Raw genomic sequence first — 16,462 nt, forward strand, 5'->3', positions numbered from 1 at the left:
TTATGGGATGTGTGTGTGTGTGTGTGTGTGTGTGTGTGTGTGCATGCATATGTGTGTGTGTGTGTGTATGTGTGAGAGTGATATACTCTAAGGGAGATATTTAGAACTTACACTTCAGTGAAAGGCAGAGGTTTGTTTTGTTTTAAAGTTTATTTATTTATTTTGCACACGCGAGAGTGCACAAGTGGGGGAAGGGACAGAAAGAGAGAGAGAGAGATTGAGAGAGAGAGAGAGAGAGAGAGAGAGAGAGAGAGAATCCCAAGCAGGCTCTGAGCTATCAGTGCAGAGCCTGATGTGGGGCTCAAACTCATGAACCACAAGACCATGACCTGAGCAGAAATCAAGAGCCGATGCTTAAGCAACTGAGCCACCCAGATGTCCAAAAGCAGAGGTTATCTAATTTCTGATTTTGGTTCTTCAACTGTTTCTGTACATCTACATTATGCAAGAAATGTCCTAACTACAACCAAGGACAGCCTCTGTATATTATTTTCTGCTGTCGTCATAACAAATGATCACAAACTATATCCCAATGGTCTTGTAGCCAGGAAGTCTGACATGGGCCTCACTGGGATAAAAACCAAGGTGTTGACAGGGCTGCGTTCCTTTCTGGAGGCTCTAGGGAAGGACCTGTTTCCTCACTCATTTGGGTTTTTTTTTTAGCTGCGTTCAGTTCCTTGCAGTTGTAGGACTGAGGTCCCCTAGCAAACTGATTGTAGGTCCATTCTCAACTCCTTCCCACCCTCTCCTGTTCTGAACACCCCCCCCCCCCTTAGTCCCTCACATCAGATCAAGCCCTGCCAATCCAGCCTTCCCAAATTTCTGTACTTTGTTCTTTCCTCTCAGGTGCACTGTTTCATTTTGGTTCTCATCCTCTCGCCTAGGGATTTACATCATAACCTTGATTGGATTCCCTCTCTCCCAGTCCCTCATCACTCAAATGTGTCTTCTCAAAGCACAGGTCTGATCATGAAAATGACACTCTTTTATTTAAAGCTTTTTTTTTTTTTCCTATCTGGTCACAATGTGCCCCTTAAATCACATCCTCCATGGTGGCCTCCTATCCCGCTTCACTTTCTGCTCCAAACACACCAGGCACCTTTAGACTCTGCCTTTGCCCAGGCTGTTCCTCTGCCTTGAGTTCTCCCCCATTGAACTCAAGCTTGTCAAAATCCACAGGTCATCTTCAAAGTGCAGGTCAGATGAGGCCTCCTCTGGGAGGACATATGTGATTTGTCAGGTGGCTGTCCCCTCCCTCAGCGTTGAGGTGGCACTGGGTCCTGAGCCTACTTATGTCCATGCATTAGAGTCACTTATTTAAATCTGTCTCCCTTCTGGACCCTGTGAGACAGAACTGGGTTGTCTTAGTCATCTTTGCGTCCCCCCAACACACAGTAGGCTCCGATGTTGGCTGGCTGAATTGACCTGATCTTGTTGAATTGGTGTGATGTTTTTACGCAGCAGTGAGATGGTGACTGTGGCCATCTGTAGAGGCAGTGTGCTGACCGTCCGCCATACCTGAGGGGTCATCTGGGGCAGTGCTTGGCAGGACTCTGGAGACAGACCTGAAGAAGAGCACTAGCTTGCACCAGGGATGGACAAGTCCCTGGAAATTTGCAGCACGCCGGTTCTCCACCCCCTCCGCATCCCATCCCCTCCCTCCGGAGAAGGCCCTTATTTGAGATCTCTCTTCCCCTCATTAGCTGAGCTTGCTGAGTGTTCCCCAGCTGCAGCTTCCTTTGGTCCTTCTCCGGCTTCCACTGTTTGTTTATTTTCTTTCCTGTCAGCCTCTTCCTATGCTGTGGTTGTAAATAGAGCTGATGACTGTCAGCTCCGGGGCCTGTGCAGTGAACCTGCCCCATGTCAGTGGCAGGTCAGGTAGACTCTAGCATCAGATGCTGCGGGTTAGCCCTCAGGCTAAGAAGCTTCTCCAGGCACTGGCCCAAGCTGCCCAGCAGATTTTGCTCCTGACCATCCAAATGGAACTTTACAGACAGAAGCGTCATGTGACATGCTCCATCCCCTCTGGGTGGGTGCTCCCTTTTGCTCCTGTTCTTGCCACGGCAACCTCCTGGCCACAGGTTGGGCAGGTGGCAGAGGGGCACTCAGACTTGCCTGCAGTGTAGAGTGACGTGTGACACCAAACGTTTCATGCATTATAGTCTTTCTTGCCAGCTTTTCCCTTCTCTTTGAGAAAGTTGGAGCTGTGCTTGGTCTAAAGTGTCTAGCTATTCCAAATTCCTAAGGCAGAGTGGCCTTGCCAGTTGGTCATGGAAGGAGATGGAGACAACCTTGACAGCAGGCTAGGAATATGGTGCTTCATCTTTCCCCCCACACCACCTAGTCAAGTGATGTTTCCAGCCTGGTCTGTCTTTGAGCCAAGGCAGTGCATCCTCTCTCCCCCATGCCAGTTACCCGAGTTCACCTCCTTCCCCTCTGTGCAACTCAGGGGATCTCCTCCCTCCTCCCTCCTCCCTCCTCCCTCCTCCTCCTCCTTCTGCCACCCCCCTGCTCTCTGCCTCTCCCTGAATTCTCCAGAGCAGCCGGCCCCTCAGTGATGAGCTGTCAGCAGGAGAGCCACACAACACAGGCAGTGGCATCCTGCTTCAGTCTTCAGTCCTCCCCCAACTCGGCGTGGCAGTGCGCATCATCTGTCAGAGTGCCCCTCTCCCTCCCTCCGCCTCCCCACCCCCTTCCCTTGCCGCCAGCTCTTTCCCCGTTCATGAGATGCAAAGCCCTGGCGGGCGGGCGAGCAGAGCGGAGCGGGAGCAGGAGCCGCACGTTGCAGCAGCTCTGCCAGGGGCGCAGAGGTGAGGTGGGCCGTGTCCCTCTGCCACCCTCTCCCATGTACCAGGAGGTGGCTGACTCTGTCACTCAGGGCCTCACCGAGCCATGCCCAGCTGGGGCTGGGGCCAGCCACACCTTCCCGGCGGCACTGCCCACCGCCAGACAGGTAAGAGAGAGCAGCTCCTTCCAGCAGGGCCTGGATGGATCCCTGGACTGGCCAACCCCGGCCACAAGTCTTGCTGAGAAGGGCAGGGCACCGCAGGGCAGAAAAGGCACTGCCCTCCTGTCAGTCCTTGTTCATTCTGTCACAGAGCTTTGCAGAGGGGGACAAGCCTGTCACCCTTGCCCGGAGCGAGAGTGCAGGAATATGCCCATTCTTCCCACTTAGTGGGCGCCAAGCTGCAAATGTCCTTTTTTTGTGTTCTTTTTTTCTCCCCAGTCCTAACTCCTCATACCCCCTGAAACCTGTTTCCTGGTCCCAAGAGATGCCATTTCTTCGCTCAGATCCCTTGTTGGGCGGAGGGGGGGGTTGATATCAGGACTGTGGCACTGCCTCTTTTCGCTCCATTCATGTCTTTTCTGTTTTAAGTGGGTCGTCTGCACAGCAGTCTGGCTGCCCACAGCATCTGTTTTGTTTCATCCAAGTGTAGGTCCCGGTGTTGCTGGTGACTAACACTGGTGACACATTCCAGTGCAGGATTCACAATCACAATGAATCGGAGGCAGATGAAGGTACATTGGAGGTCGCCAGTTTTTTCTGTTGTTATCTTTCCCCCCAGCTTTGTTGAGGTGGAATTAACAAATAAAATTGTGATATGTTTAAAGTGTCCAATGTGATGATCTGGTAGATACATGGATTCCCACCATTGAGGTAACTAACGTCCATCGGCAGGTTACTGATTTCTTTCTTTTATTAATTAAATTTGTTTTATTATTATATACATTGCTGGAATAACATCATAATTAAAATTTTGCTCACATTCTGGATTGTTTGCTTGAACATATTCTTAAAACTAGACTTGCTGGGACAAGGTTTTTTGTTTTTGTTTTAACTGAGATATAATTGCCATGTACCATTATATTAGTTTCAAGTGTACAACACAATGATTTGGTTTGTGTATGTATTGCAAAGTGATTGCCACAATAAATGTAGTTAATATCCATCATCATACATAGCTACTGGGTTTTTGTTTTGTTTTGTTTTTTTGTGTGTTTTTTTTTTTTTTTGGCAGGTCACCAATTGCTAAGCAGTGAATTGAGGGCATAGTTGCCACTTATAGGAGGTGATGAGTCCCTGGCATCAGCTAAATGGGTGCTTCTCAGGGCTGTCTCAGTAGTGACTTTTGGGAGGTGTGGAGGAGGAGAGTGGTTTTTCTGTTTCTGTGTTAGAGCCACTCAATGTCAATCCATTGTTTCACACACATCCTGAAAATCTGGCTTTCAGGTCCTTCTAAGTCCTGATCTTGGGGTGCTTTCAAAGTAATGAAATAAGAAGGAAAACCTGCTGCATCCTGCAGTGTGGGTTGTTTTTTGGATTATTTGTTCCTACAGATTTGGAAAACTTCAGGGTTTTCTTGGAAGATGGAGGAGGTGCTGGAAAGTAGGGGAATGAGATAGCTGTGATCCTGAGATCATATAAGTGTTTGGGAAAAGCTCAGAGCTGTAAACATGCAATGTGATATTATGCTATCGATGGCTGTTATTTTGGGAGTGATAGCCCCATGAGCACTGAATCAATCCCGTAAACTAGTTTTTGTTAACCATTTGCTCTCTTCTCAGTCCTTAGAGTAGGTTTCCTAGAGAAGGTCCATGGGCCTGGGGTGAACAGGGCTATTAGAGTATGTAGACAGCCCTGTAGTCCACCGTGTCCAGGCGTCACTAAGCCACCCCTGGGGACCGGCTCCATTAGTCACTTAAAAAAAAAAATTCACCCAGTGCCTAATACACAAAGAATCGGAAAACTTTCTCATAATATGTGTCTGGTTGGATTAAGTCTGATACTGAAGCCAAGGTCTTTCTTTCATGGGTCAGTTAACTCTGACCTGAAGATCATGGTTCCTTAGCTACGATAGCCATTTCACAAATGCCAGGTACTCCTAGGGGAGTGAGTGAGAGTGTGGATGGATGGCTGAGCAAATCCCATCATAGTTCCATTAACAAAAGCCTCCAAACGTGGATCTCAGTGATGAAGATCTATTCACGCTGAAATGTTGTATAGAGTAGGGAAAGCCCTGGTGGTCCTGGGTTCAAGTCTCCCTAGGGCCATTAATGGAATTACCATGGGCCCTTCACTCAGGGCTACTGAACAACTTTGCTTCTGTAGTCTGTAAAATGGGCACAATAATCAGCACCCAGCTTACTTCCAAAGGTTTTTGTGAGATCCACTAGAAGGAATAATGGTAGCTCCCAGCTACCAAGATGTGCCAGACACCTTTGCTAGGTAATTTCCCTACATGATGCTGTTTAATCCTCTCGACTTCCCAGAGCATATTGAGGCTAGGAGGTTAAGAACTGATCAAATTCATCCAGAGAAGTGAAAGCAATTTGTAGGTTGTGATTGTGCCACATAAATGTAAGCTTTGTTTTGTGTGATGGCATCATGGCTTAGACTTTTTGTGCTGCCCATCATATCCCAGACTGTTTTGTGCTTTTTTATTTCCTCTTGGTCCAAAAATCTATACCTCCAGAGATGCTAGAAGTGCTCCTTTGCTCCCCATCTGCGCCTCAGGGATTAGGATGTTTTTCACTGGCCAGGAAGCTTCAGCCTTCTCATCGGGTCCTTTGTTAGTGTGCTGTGTATGGAATTTCCAACAGGCTTCTGAATTTTTCAACAAAAGGTCCTAGAAGGAAGAGGGCCTCTTCCGACCAGGCCTTGTCTCTCAAGGAAAAGTGTTAGAATCTGCTCGGCATCTTTGTGCATCAGAGTGCCCTCACACAGCCCTGGGGCCTCCTCCTGCCCCCAGCGCGGATGTTAATGTGCGCCCAGCACAGGCTCAAAAGCAAGTTGCCTCCTTTCCCTGAGGGCTCTGTGAAGGTAGGAGCAGATCCCAGTGGGAGAGCTGTCCCTGGAGGAGGCCGGGGCTCCACTCCACTGATTTCTACCACTGTTGCTGCACCAGAGCCCAACCCTGGTCTGATGGCTATGAGGAGTTTCCTTTTCGCGTGACTCTAAGTGGCTGGCCAGAATGGAGCTGGTGAAAGCCATTGGCTGAAGTCATTGAAAATGGAGGATTAGAAACAGCTTGTTTTATATTCAGAGGAGGGGAGAGGGCCGAAGCTGCCTTCTGCCCACGGCTGTAGACCCTGATGGCAAATGGTAAAGCTTTTGTTACTGCCTAAGGAGGGGAAGAGATTGATAGCCAGCGCCCTGGCACCACAAGATAGGAGGAGAGAGCCACATTTCAGTTGTGGCAGTCCCTCGTGCTTACATCACAGCCCCAGGGCTTTGAAAACTAGGTCCTGCTGCTGCTCTCTCTCTGGCCTGCTGCCCCTTCCTCTGCAGCCTCCATCCCCACACCCATTTGGTGTTGGGCCTCTGCTCTCTGTGACTGACACCGTCAGTGTGACTTCATGTTTTCATGAGACTGAATAATGTACAATCCATGTTTGCTTATATATCCCACTGAATTCTTACAGTAAAACAGGAGGTTGGCATTGCCTTAGTAATTCTAATTTCATAGATAAGAAAGCAAGGTCTTCAGCCAAGATGACCCAACAATGAATGGGCAGAGTTGGAACGTGAACCCTCGTCACCAGATCCTGGAGCCTGTACCATTTCTGTGACTCTGTACGTGGTCTCACTCACTTGTCTGCTGGCTGGTTCAGCAAATGTTTATTGAGCATCTTCTTGGTGCCAGGCACTGTACGTGGTGTTGGAGATATAGAGATGGAAAATACAGCTTTCACTTACATAATGTGCACAGGTAATGTACTCTGCCTGGTACATTGTTTGGCACACAGGAAATGCCTCAATGTTAGTTGAATAAATGGATGAATGAATGAATGAATACACTTTCCTGCCCTTGATGAACCTAAGAGTCTGATTAGTAGAAGAGAGTTGCAGGCACCAGATCAGGCCATGTTCTGATACACAGAAGCATGTCTGGGAGCACATGGTAGGGCACTTATGGAATCTGGGGGTGCAGGGGAGGCTGCTTGGAGGAAGTGGTCCTGAAGTGCAATTTGAAGGATGAGAAGGCATGAATGAGGCCCAGAGATGTGGAGCTTGTGGTATGCGCTCAAGATTGTGAACCACATGGAGTCATTGGAGCATGAAAAACAAACCAGGGGAGTGGTGGGTGGCCCTCGAGGCAGGTGGGACCCAGCTCTTGGGGAGCTCATGTGTTAGGATGTTTAACTTTATCCATAGGCCAGGGGGCTTATAGGTTGTGAGGAGAAGTGAATGTAGTCATATTTGTGATTTAAACTGGTTACTATGGCTGCAAAATGGAGCTGAAGTTAAGGGAGGTAGGTTGATCACAGACACCAAAGACAACGAGGACAAGAACCAGGGATGAACAAGTGGGACATGTAGCAGGGCAGTACTAGTAAGGATGGAGAGGAGGGGACAGATGTGAAAATGATGAGGGAGATTTGATCAGTATGATCTGGTAATTGGTTGACTATAGGAGATAAGAGAAAAGGGAGTAGTGTCTAATTACTTCCTTATTTCTGGCTTGAGTTACTCAGTGGTTGGTGGTGTCAGAAACTGAGACCAGGAATTCCAGAGGAAGATTTGTATGTGTATGTAAGGTGATGGCGGTGGGGTGGGGGATAAAATGGGTCAGGAGAAGAAGGGGCTATGATATGGTTAATTATTAGACATATTTTTATTTGTTGTGCCTGTGGGATACCTGAAGGGTATGTCCAGCAACCCATGGGCTGTAAAGAATCTATATGATTGGAAGAGCGACCGGAATTAGAGGAAAATATTCAGAAGTGGTCAGTATACCCAATGTAGTTGGGACTACAGGCGAGGATGAGATTGCCCAAGGAGCATTTAAAGAGAGAAGAGCAGGAAACCAAGGTTAGAGGGCAGGAGAATGTCAGCATTATGGAGTGGGCAGAGGAGGAGCCAGCAAAGGAGACCAAGGAGGTCGAGGGGGTGGAGGTGCCAAAACTAAATTGCCACCATGGCAAATGCACCCAGAGGTCCATGAGGACAAGGACCATGGACCACTGAACCTCACAATATGGAAGTTGCTCTTTCAAGGGAGCGGTAGGGATGGAAACCAAACTGCAAAGGATGGAGGAAGGAATAGGAAGTGGGGAAACAGGAAATTCTTTCAGGGAGCTTTGCTGGCAAAAGGAGGAACCTGCCACCCCAGGGGAGAATATTTTTGTAATGAAAGAGTATTTTTATTTATAAGTATAGAATAACATGGGAGAAGGAAAGAATAAAGGTACAGGGTTGATAAAGCAGGGCAGATGGGAAGGAGGGGCTCAGGGCCACAGGAGGAAGGATTTACCTTGAGTAGACACATCCATGAATGGTGGGAAGGAAGGAAAGTTGTGTGTAAGTGTGGCTAGAATCGCAAGGGATGAGACAGGGAAAGGGCTTGAGATAATTCATATCTGAGGCCTCAATTATCTTGGTGAACCAGGAGATCAGGGTAGGGGTGTGTGAAGGATTGTGTGTGTTGCATGAGCCCTCTCTTTGCCTCCACTGTGGACTCCCACCCTTCAGCTGCCTTCATGGAAGCCAGCTGGCCAATGGGAAGCTAGTTTGTAAAAGCCAAGTTCACTGTTTGAGGCTGAGGTTACAATAGGAACGAAGAAGGGTTGGGGAGGTAAGCACACAGGTCGTCATTTGTATCCTGATCCAAGACTTACTTACCGTCCTGGATTCTGGATGTGGAGATGGGCAGCTCAGCAGTGGGAAGAAAGGATATGGCGGGATTCCACCCCAGGAGCTCTGGGCTGGAGTTCTGACCATGCCTTACGAAATGTGACCTTGGGCAAAGTCTTTAAAGTTTACTTTCTGTAGGTGATAACAAAGACTCATACCCCCTCGAAACCTCTATGAATTTTGGCAACTGCTCCATAGAAGTCAAATAAAAGGTTTTTCTGAAAATGGATTTATTCGTGGGAAAGAAAACTTACAATACCGGAAATCAATTCCTATTCAAATTGCCTCTTTCTATATTTCAGTTTTCTTGCACTAATAGTTTACACTTCATAGGCTTATTTTACTGAAGCATATATTGTCAGTGGTCACACTATTTAAAACAGTTTTATGCACAATTTTAAATATACGCAAGAGAATAGAACAGTGAACACCTGTGTATAACCTCCCAGCTTCAACACCCTGCACTCCCACCCACCCTAAATGATTTTGAAGCAATTCCCAGATAACATATTATTTCAACTCTAAATATTTCAGAATGTATCTCTATATAATAAATTGCTTAAGGAAAAAAAAACCCTCAATATCACATTAATATCAATATCTAATCAGTGCTTAAATTTCTTGTAATATTTTATGGTTTTAAATTTGAATCAGGGTCCAAAATAAACTCCACATATTGCATTTGGTTGATAGATAGATAGATATGTGTGTGTGTGTGTGTGTGTGTGTGTGCGCGCGCGTGTGTGTGGACACACACGCACACACACACGCACATCTAACACTGGTGACCATTGTTGGAGGAACAGTCCTATAATTCCTAAAATCCCTATAACATCTCATTTTGTGTCATTTGCCCCGTGTTGGTGTACCATTTAATTTTAGGAGGCCTAAGGAACAATTGCATAGACTCCAAAGTTTCTGAAGTTTAATTTTAAAATTCCTTCTAGATACACTTAAAAGGAGAAGCATAACAATAGTGAATAAAGAAAAGAGGACAGAAAAGGCTGCAGTGAGTGGTAAAGAGACACATGAGAGCTCAAGAGGAACAAAAGAGAATGAAAAAGGTACCAGAGACACGTGTAACCCCCTATCCACCAAGACGCTTGAAAAGCCTCACAAACATGTTTCATACATTTTTGTGTCACCTCGGTTAGCAGGTAGTACACATGAATCTTTTAATAACAACGTTGTGTTCATTTAGGGCATTTTCCCGAACAGTTTATCAAATAGTGGGCAGATGCCATCCAAGTAATCCCCTATGTGAAGTAGGGAAGTAGTAAGAATCCTAATTCCCATTTTACAGATGACGAAACAGACGAGACGGCTAATGATCGTGGCTCACATGACACACTCATTTGCCGTTTGCCGTTTGCCAAGCATTGCTCGAGCCACTCGGTTAATCCATGTAACAATCCTCTAATAAGCCTACAGCTTTGGTACTGTTATCTTCATTCTACCTGTGATGAAAACGACTCAGGAGGAGTAATGTGCCCATAGTCACAGATCTGGAAAATTACAGAGTAGGGATTGAAACTCAGGCCTGTCCAACCCACTTTTCTTTTTTCCAGGTCAGTATACTCCCCACTAAATCAGCGATTTTTTTAAAAAGACGTATATACTTACTTGCTGGCAAAATTCTATTTCAATATTTTTATTTATTTTTGAGAGAGAGTGTGTGAAGTGGGGAGGGACAGAGAGAGAGGGAGACACAGAATCCAAAGCAGGCTCCAGGTTCCAAGCTGTCAGCACAGAGCCCGACTCGAGGCTCAAACTCACGAACTGTGAGATCATGACCTGAGCCGGTCGGATGCTTAACTGACTGAGCCACCCAGGCACCCCTGGCAAAATTCTATTTAAAGAGAAGTCCAGAGTATCACCAAGTATAATACAGATTTTCCTTGACTTCTGATGGGGTTATGTCCTGATAAACTCATCATAAGTTGAAAATATCCTAAGTCAAAAATGCATTTGATACATCTAACCTACCGAACTTCATAGCTTAGCCTGGGCTACCTTAAACATGCTCCGAACACTTACTTTAGCTACAGTTGGGCAAAATCATCCAACACAAAGCCCATTTTATAATCAAGTGTCGAACATCTCATGTAATGTATTGAGTACTGCACTGAAAGCGAAACACGGGATGGTTGTCAGCATACAGGTTGGTTGTAAGGGTATTAGTTGTTGACTCTTGTGATCTCGCGGCTGCCGCTGTGCGGGATCATGAGCAAGCATCCTACCACGTATCACCAGCCTGAGAAAAAGAGCAGAATGCAAAACACGAAGTCTGGTCTCCACTTAATGTGTGTCCCTTTCTCACCACAGCAAAGTCACACAGTCATAAGGGGAACAGTCTCAGGTGGACCCATCATAAGTCGGGGACCATCTGTGGTAGGGCATACAGTGGACTAGAATTTGCAAGGCATCTTCCTTCCCACATCCTTTTTATAGGATCCTTTTCTTTCTTATAGCCACTCTGAAAAATAAACAGGACAGTTCATTTGTGTTTTATGGGAGAAGAAATCAAAATTCAAAGCTCTGTTGATTAAATAAACACACGGGGCATTTGGCAATAAACCTCCTCCTCTACTACCATGGCTTTTAAAAAATACTATATTGCAGACAGTAATTCCCTTTATCTTCATGATGTTAGTGACCACATAGCTAGTTAGGGTAGTGAGTGTCATGGAGCTAGTTAACGCAGAGTCAGGACCAGAGGTCTTTTCTTCTCATTCCAGATCCTGTGCTCGTTCGGGTCTCTGTGCAAACCTCATGGGCTCACACCTTTGACTGCTGACTTCTTTACGCATCCCCTCTGATATTCCTCGTGAGAAGTTGAGCAGACTTATTACAAATTAAATATCTGGATGCTTGAACTGATGAGCAGGAAATGAGGCTGCTAATACTCAGAGGGATGAAATCGAGACGTATTTTTTTTTTTAAGTAGAATTTTGGGCCGAGTGGCCTCTTTCTGTCCTTCCCTTCCCTGTGTCCTTCCAGTCTCCATGGAAACCCCAAATCAATGCAGCATATGTTGATTCATGTTTCTGCTGTTACTAGGAAGCTACAGAGTGGAAATTGCTTTTAAAAGATTTGTGGAAGAGCTTTAGCATGCTGACCAGAATTCAAATCTAATATCTGAATGACTGTTTCATTAAAAGCTTTTAATGTGGCACTGTCTTAGGTGGTATGTTGATTAAATAAACACACAGGGGGCATTTGGCAGTAAACCTCCTCCTCTACTAACATGGCTTTTAAAAATATTATATTGCAGACTGTAATTCCCTTTATCTTCAATTTAATTACATTTTTGTGGCCTGTGTGAAAATGCCAGGTGCTCCTTTTGCTCTCGATTAATTCCACCCTGCCCTGACTGCACTGTTGGGAACAATAGTTCGCAAATACCCATGCTGCTGCCCCTGAGCGTCGTTAGCATTAGGCTGACTGCAGTCTTGACCCTGAGACTGTGGTAGTCCAAAGTGTTTGCGCCATAAGGAATCCTCGGTGATTTTTCAGAATTTTTTTTTTTATGAGCTCAAAATCAAATCCAGCTGACATTTATTAAACACCTGCTTCAGACGAGGGAATGAGAATTGATAGCAAGGGGAGTAAGGCAGAGTCTGTCTTTGTGGAACACGTAGTCATTTGGGAGGATCGGAAAACATAAATCACAAGGATAAACTATAGACTGTGATGGGGGCTTCAGAGTCACACGGCAATGTGGTGGTGTTGGGATGGAGGGATTCCTTTTCTGATTGAGGGTGTTCTGAAAAAGCTTTGGAAAGGAGAATTTTTATTTTGGAGGTATTGGGTTGAGAGAAGGAACTGGGAGTTAAGAGGGTAGATCCAGCGTGTGGGGGAACATTCTGGGCAGAGGAGGCAGCAGAGGAATCAGGCACGTGTGTGTGCACAATGGGATACAAAACCGGATAGGCAAATGGGACCAAATTGTCAGGATGTCAGGTAGGACACATTGCCACAATGAAGCCCATCGAAAATGACTATAGAGACGATTCACTTTATGGTACCTGTTCAGTGGGTCACTCTGGTGGTAGTGTAGTGCGCCATGAGGTTTATGGGGGGTGGGGGGAGGCATCGAAATGGGGGCAGGAAGATCAGCTACTTAGGAGGGAGTGGAAGAGGAATGCACCAAGCTGGGTGCCCAATGACCTCTGGACGGCAGTGTCAATGAATGAGAGGGGATAAAGTTAAGAACTAGTTCAGAAATGTAATGAGAAGTTTTAAAAATCAGTTCAACGGGGCAAGAGAAAAAGAAGCCAGAAATACCTCTACTCACTACCCTGGGGCTAGGACAGAGCACTGTCATGAGCAAGCATAGGGAGCCCAGCAGGAAGGGAGGATTTGGAGGGAAAGGAGGTTGTTTCGGACACAGTTGCATCTGCAGAGTCTGAGGGGGATGGAGTTGTCTGGCTGTCCTCTGGAAAAGAGGCAGGACTGAAGCACAGTTGCCAGAGGTTGGGTTTCCCAGGAGGAACAAACGGAGAGGGAGAAGAGCTGAGAGGGGCAGGGAAGAGTGAGAAACTCAGAGTGAGAGCAGGGCTTGTGATGCCTGTTTTCCTGGGAAAAACCCTGTGTCCGGGCTGAGATGTCCTATGCCGAGTCTGCAGCCAGCAACTCAGGAGCAGTGACCAGAAGAGAATCCAGGGCTCTATATTCCTGGGCCAGGGCTCTAACCCCGGGGAAACAGTGCAAGTAGGTGAGTGCCTTTGTCACTACTACCCCTCCCTGCGTGCCCTTCCCTGTCTCTCTCCTTCAGGAGAGGAGACCATGCCCGAATGTGGACCCCCTCCGCTCTGCTGAGCCCCCCACCCTGCCCCCGCAGGAATGCCTAGTGTACCTGCCTCTATAGGAAGAAAGATTAAGTTAGAGTCCTCCCCTGAGAGGGACCCTGTACTAGGTCTGTGCTTCTCAAACTAGGGTACGGCGTAGTTACACTTTGATGTTTAGGAATGTTTGGGTTAAAAAAAAAAGTTTGGACTAGCTTTCATTTTTCTTTTTTTTTTTAAGTTTATTTATTTACTTTGAGAGAGAGAGAGAGAGAGAGAGAGAGAGAGAGAATCCTAAGTAGGATCCGTGCTGTAAGCATAGAACCTGATGAGGGGCTCAAACCCACAAACCGTGAGATTATGACCTGAGCCGAGATCAAGAGTCGGAGGCTTAACTGGTCAAGCCACCCAGGTACCCCTAATTTTTTCTTTTTACTCATGTTAGATGCATGTCCTAGCTCTTTATATTCCTGCTGTTCCTTAAATTTTTATTAATGATTCTATCTTTCCTTAAACACTTGGGTTGGCTTATTGACTTCCTAGGACTATATCATTTCTCCAATGGCTAATTGAAGATTATGATGCCAAGTTAATACTAGTCAGCCCCCAAGTGAGACTTGGGCCCATCTGCAGTCCTGCCCTAACTCCTCATTGCCTTTCAATCCTGGATGCCAGATGGGGCAGCCTGGGACTTGGAGGAGGCCTTTATCTCACAATTTTAGCACCAGAAGAGGAGTCCTATGATGATACTACCTTTGTGTTAAAAGCAAGGGGCATAGCAAGGGTTGGAAACAGGAAGTTTGGTATCAGGCACCAGCTCTGCCACTTTTAAGTGACTTGTCTCTGTTTCTCCATCTGTAAAATGGGGACGATAAAAATGTCAGCCTTGTAAGTTTGTTGTGAGAGTTAAATAAGACAGCAGCGGTGCAACGTTGAGCACAATGTCTGGCACATACTGAGTGCTTGTTTAAAAAAGGCTGTATGCATGGAATCGGGGAGGATCCACCTTGTGGAATAACTTCTCTTGGATTAGGGAAGTGCTTATCAATGGGCCGTATTCACAGTTTATATGTGAACCTGTTTCTTACGGTTGCCATGTATCAAGAAAATGTCTAGAAGCAAAGGATTCTCTTTATGCTTCAATTCTTATTCTTTTTCAAAAATTTATTTGCTTTGCAAGAGAGAGCAAGAGAGAGAGAGAGAGAGAGAAAGAGAGAGCAGGGAAGGGGCAGAGAGAGAGAAAGAGAGAGAGAGACAGACAGACAGACAGAATCCCAAGCAGGCTCCTTGCTGTCAGCATGGAGTGTGTGTGATGCGGGGCTTGAACCCCCGAAGCCGCAAGATCAGGACCTGAGCCGAAACCAAGAGTCAGACGCTCAACCAACTGAGCCACCCAGGCACCCCCTATGCTTAAATTCTAAACCCCAGGTAGTGTCAGGGTTCAAGACAGGGGCTTTGAGGAATGGAAAACATTTCTCTTGCACCTCATTTTATAACACGAAGTTCCATTTACCTAGCAGAGGCACACTATGGACATTTCCAGAGAGACAATGAGTCACTGTGGAGGCAGCATCAGACTTTTTATTTCATCCTGTCGTCAGTGTGTGCTTGAGGCATACTCCTATCACTGCGAGAATATGGGTTCTGCACCAACAGACCTGCCAGGAATTCGGTCCCAGTGTGACGTAGTAGGGAAAGCTCTGCTGTAAGAGTTCTAAGAAAACAAGTCTGGTCCTTGAGTTGCCCCTGACGTGTTGTGTCACTTAGAAAAAGGCATGCTACCTTTTCTAGCCTCAATCTTCTCATCTGTAACTTGGGGAGATTAATACTCTGACTATGGACTAGGATTGTTGAGAAACAATACACGAACATGCTTTCCACATTATGAAAGGTTAAACAAATGGAATCTAATATTTTTATTATAAAGCCATCACCTTCTATAGAGATTTCTGCTGCCTGTAGCAAATGCTGCCTTCTAGGTGTCCGATATGACTTGCGGCAAAGGTTCGGTACGCTTGGAGCTAGTTCCTGAGTGGGAGCAGGAGATCCAGCCTTAGAGACTAGAGTAGAATGTGGAGAAGGTCAGCTTTGTCCCAGGGTAGCAGTTTGCAAACTTTAGCATGCATCAGAATCACCTGGGAGAGTGGGTTCCATCCCCTGGGCTTCTGATTCTGTAGGTCTGGGGGTTGGGCCTGAGAATTTGCATTTCTAACACATTCCCAGGTGATGCTGTCAGCTGCTGGTGGAGGGTGGTGTGGGGGGGTGGATACTCAGAGAACTACTGTACTAGGGCAAGCAGGAAGGCAGGAAGAGGGAGTCCTCCTTCTGGAGGAGGACTGAACCAGACAGTGTGAAGGTCCATGTGGGTAAGGTGGTTTGGAAGGACAAAAAATACAGAAGACAGAAAAATAGGGATAATGTGCAGATTGGGCAGAACAAAGGGAAAAGTCTCACTCCATAACAAATGCAAGTAGGGGGAAGTTGCTAGGTGATGGATGAGGGAGAGAGGTGAATTTCCACTGTAGGAAAAGCCAGCAGAATTGGAAATATACATGTTTTAAGGAGGCAGAAGAGGTGGAAATTTCTCATTAAGAAGTCAGGAGTGATGGTGTGTTTGGTGCTGGGGGGTGGGAGTAGAGACAGACGGGGGAGAAGTGCCTTCGTAGAGTAAGGGGGACAGCTGAGATGTGGCAGAGGGGGTAATTTCAGGGCTGTGTGGTTTGGCTTGGTAGTGAAGCACAATAGAAATTGGGAGAAAGGGGGTGGAATTTAGATGTGTGACCTGCCCCGTAGCTTTCTTGCTCTCTGCATTTATCACATCACATCACACCCAGCAAGACAGCCCCCCTCCTCCTGGCTCATTAGGAGATTTGATTCGGCTTGGCTCCTGCTGTCAGCAGCTGTCTGGGGCAAGATCTTTATGCTCCCTGCTCCCTGAGCAGCAACCAGCCTTCAGCCAGCAGCAGAGCTCATTAGAAGAGGGCCCCCTGGACACTTGATTTTCAGCTCATTGGTGGCCGGAAAGAGTTAATACCTACGG

The sequence above is a fragment of the Lynx canadensis genome, chromosome F1 (genome assembly GCF_007474595.2).
Source record: "Lynx canadensis isolate LIC74 chromosome F1, mLynCan4.pri.v2, whole genome shotgun sequence".
Classification (NCBI taxonomy): Eukaryota; Metazoa; Chordata; class Mammalia; order Carnivora; family Felidae; genus Lynx; species Lynx canadensis.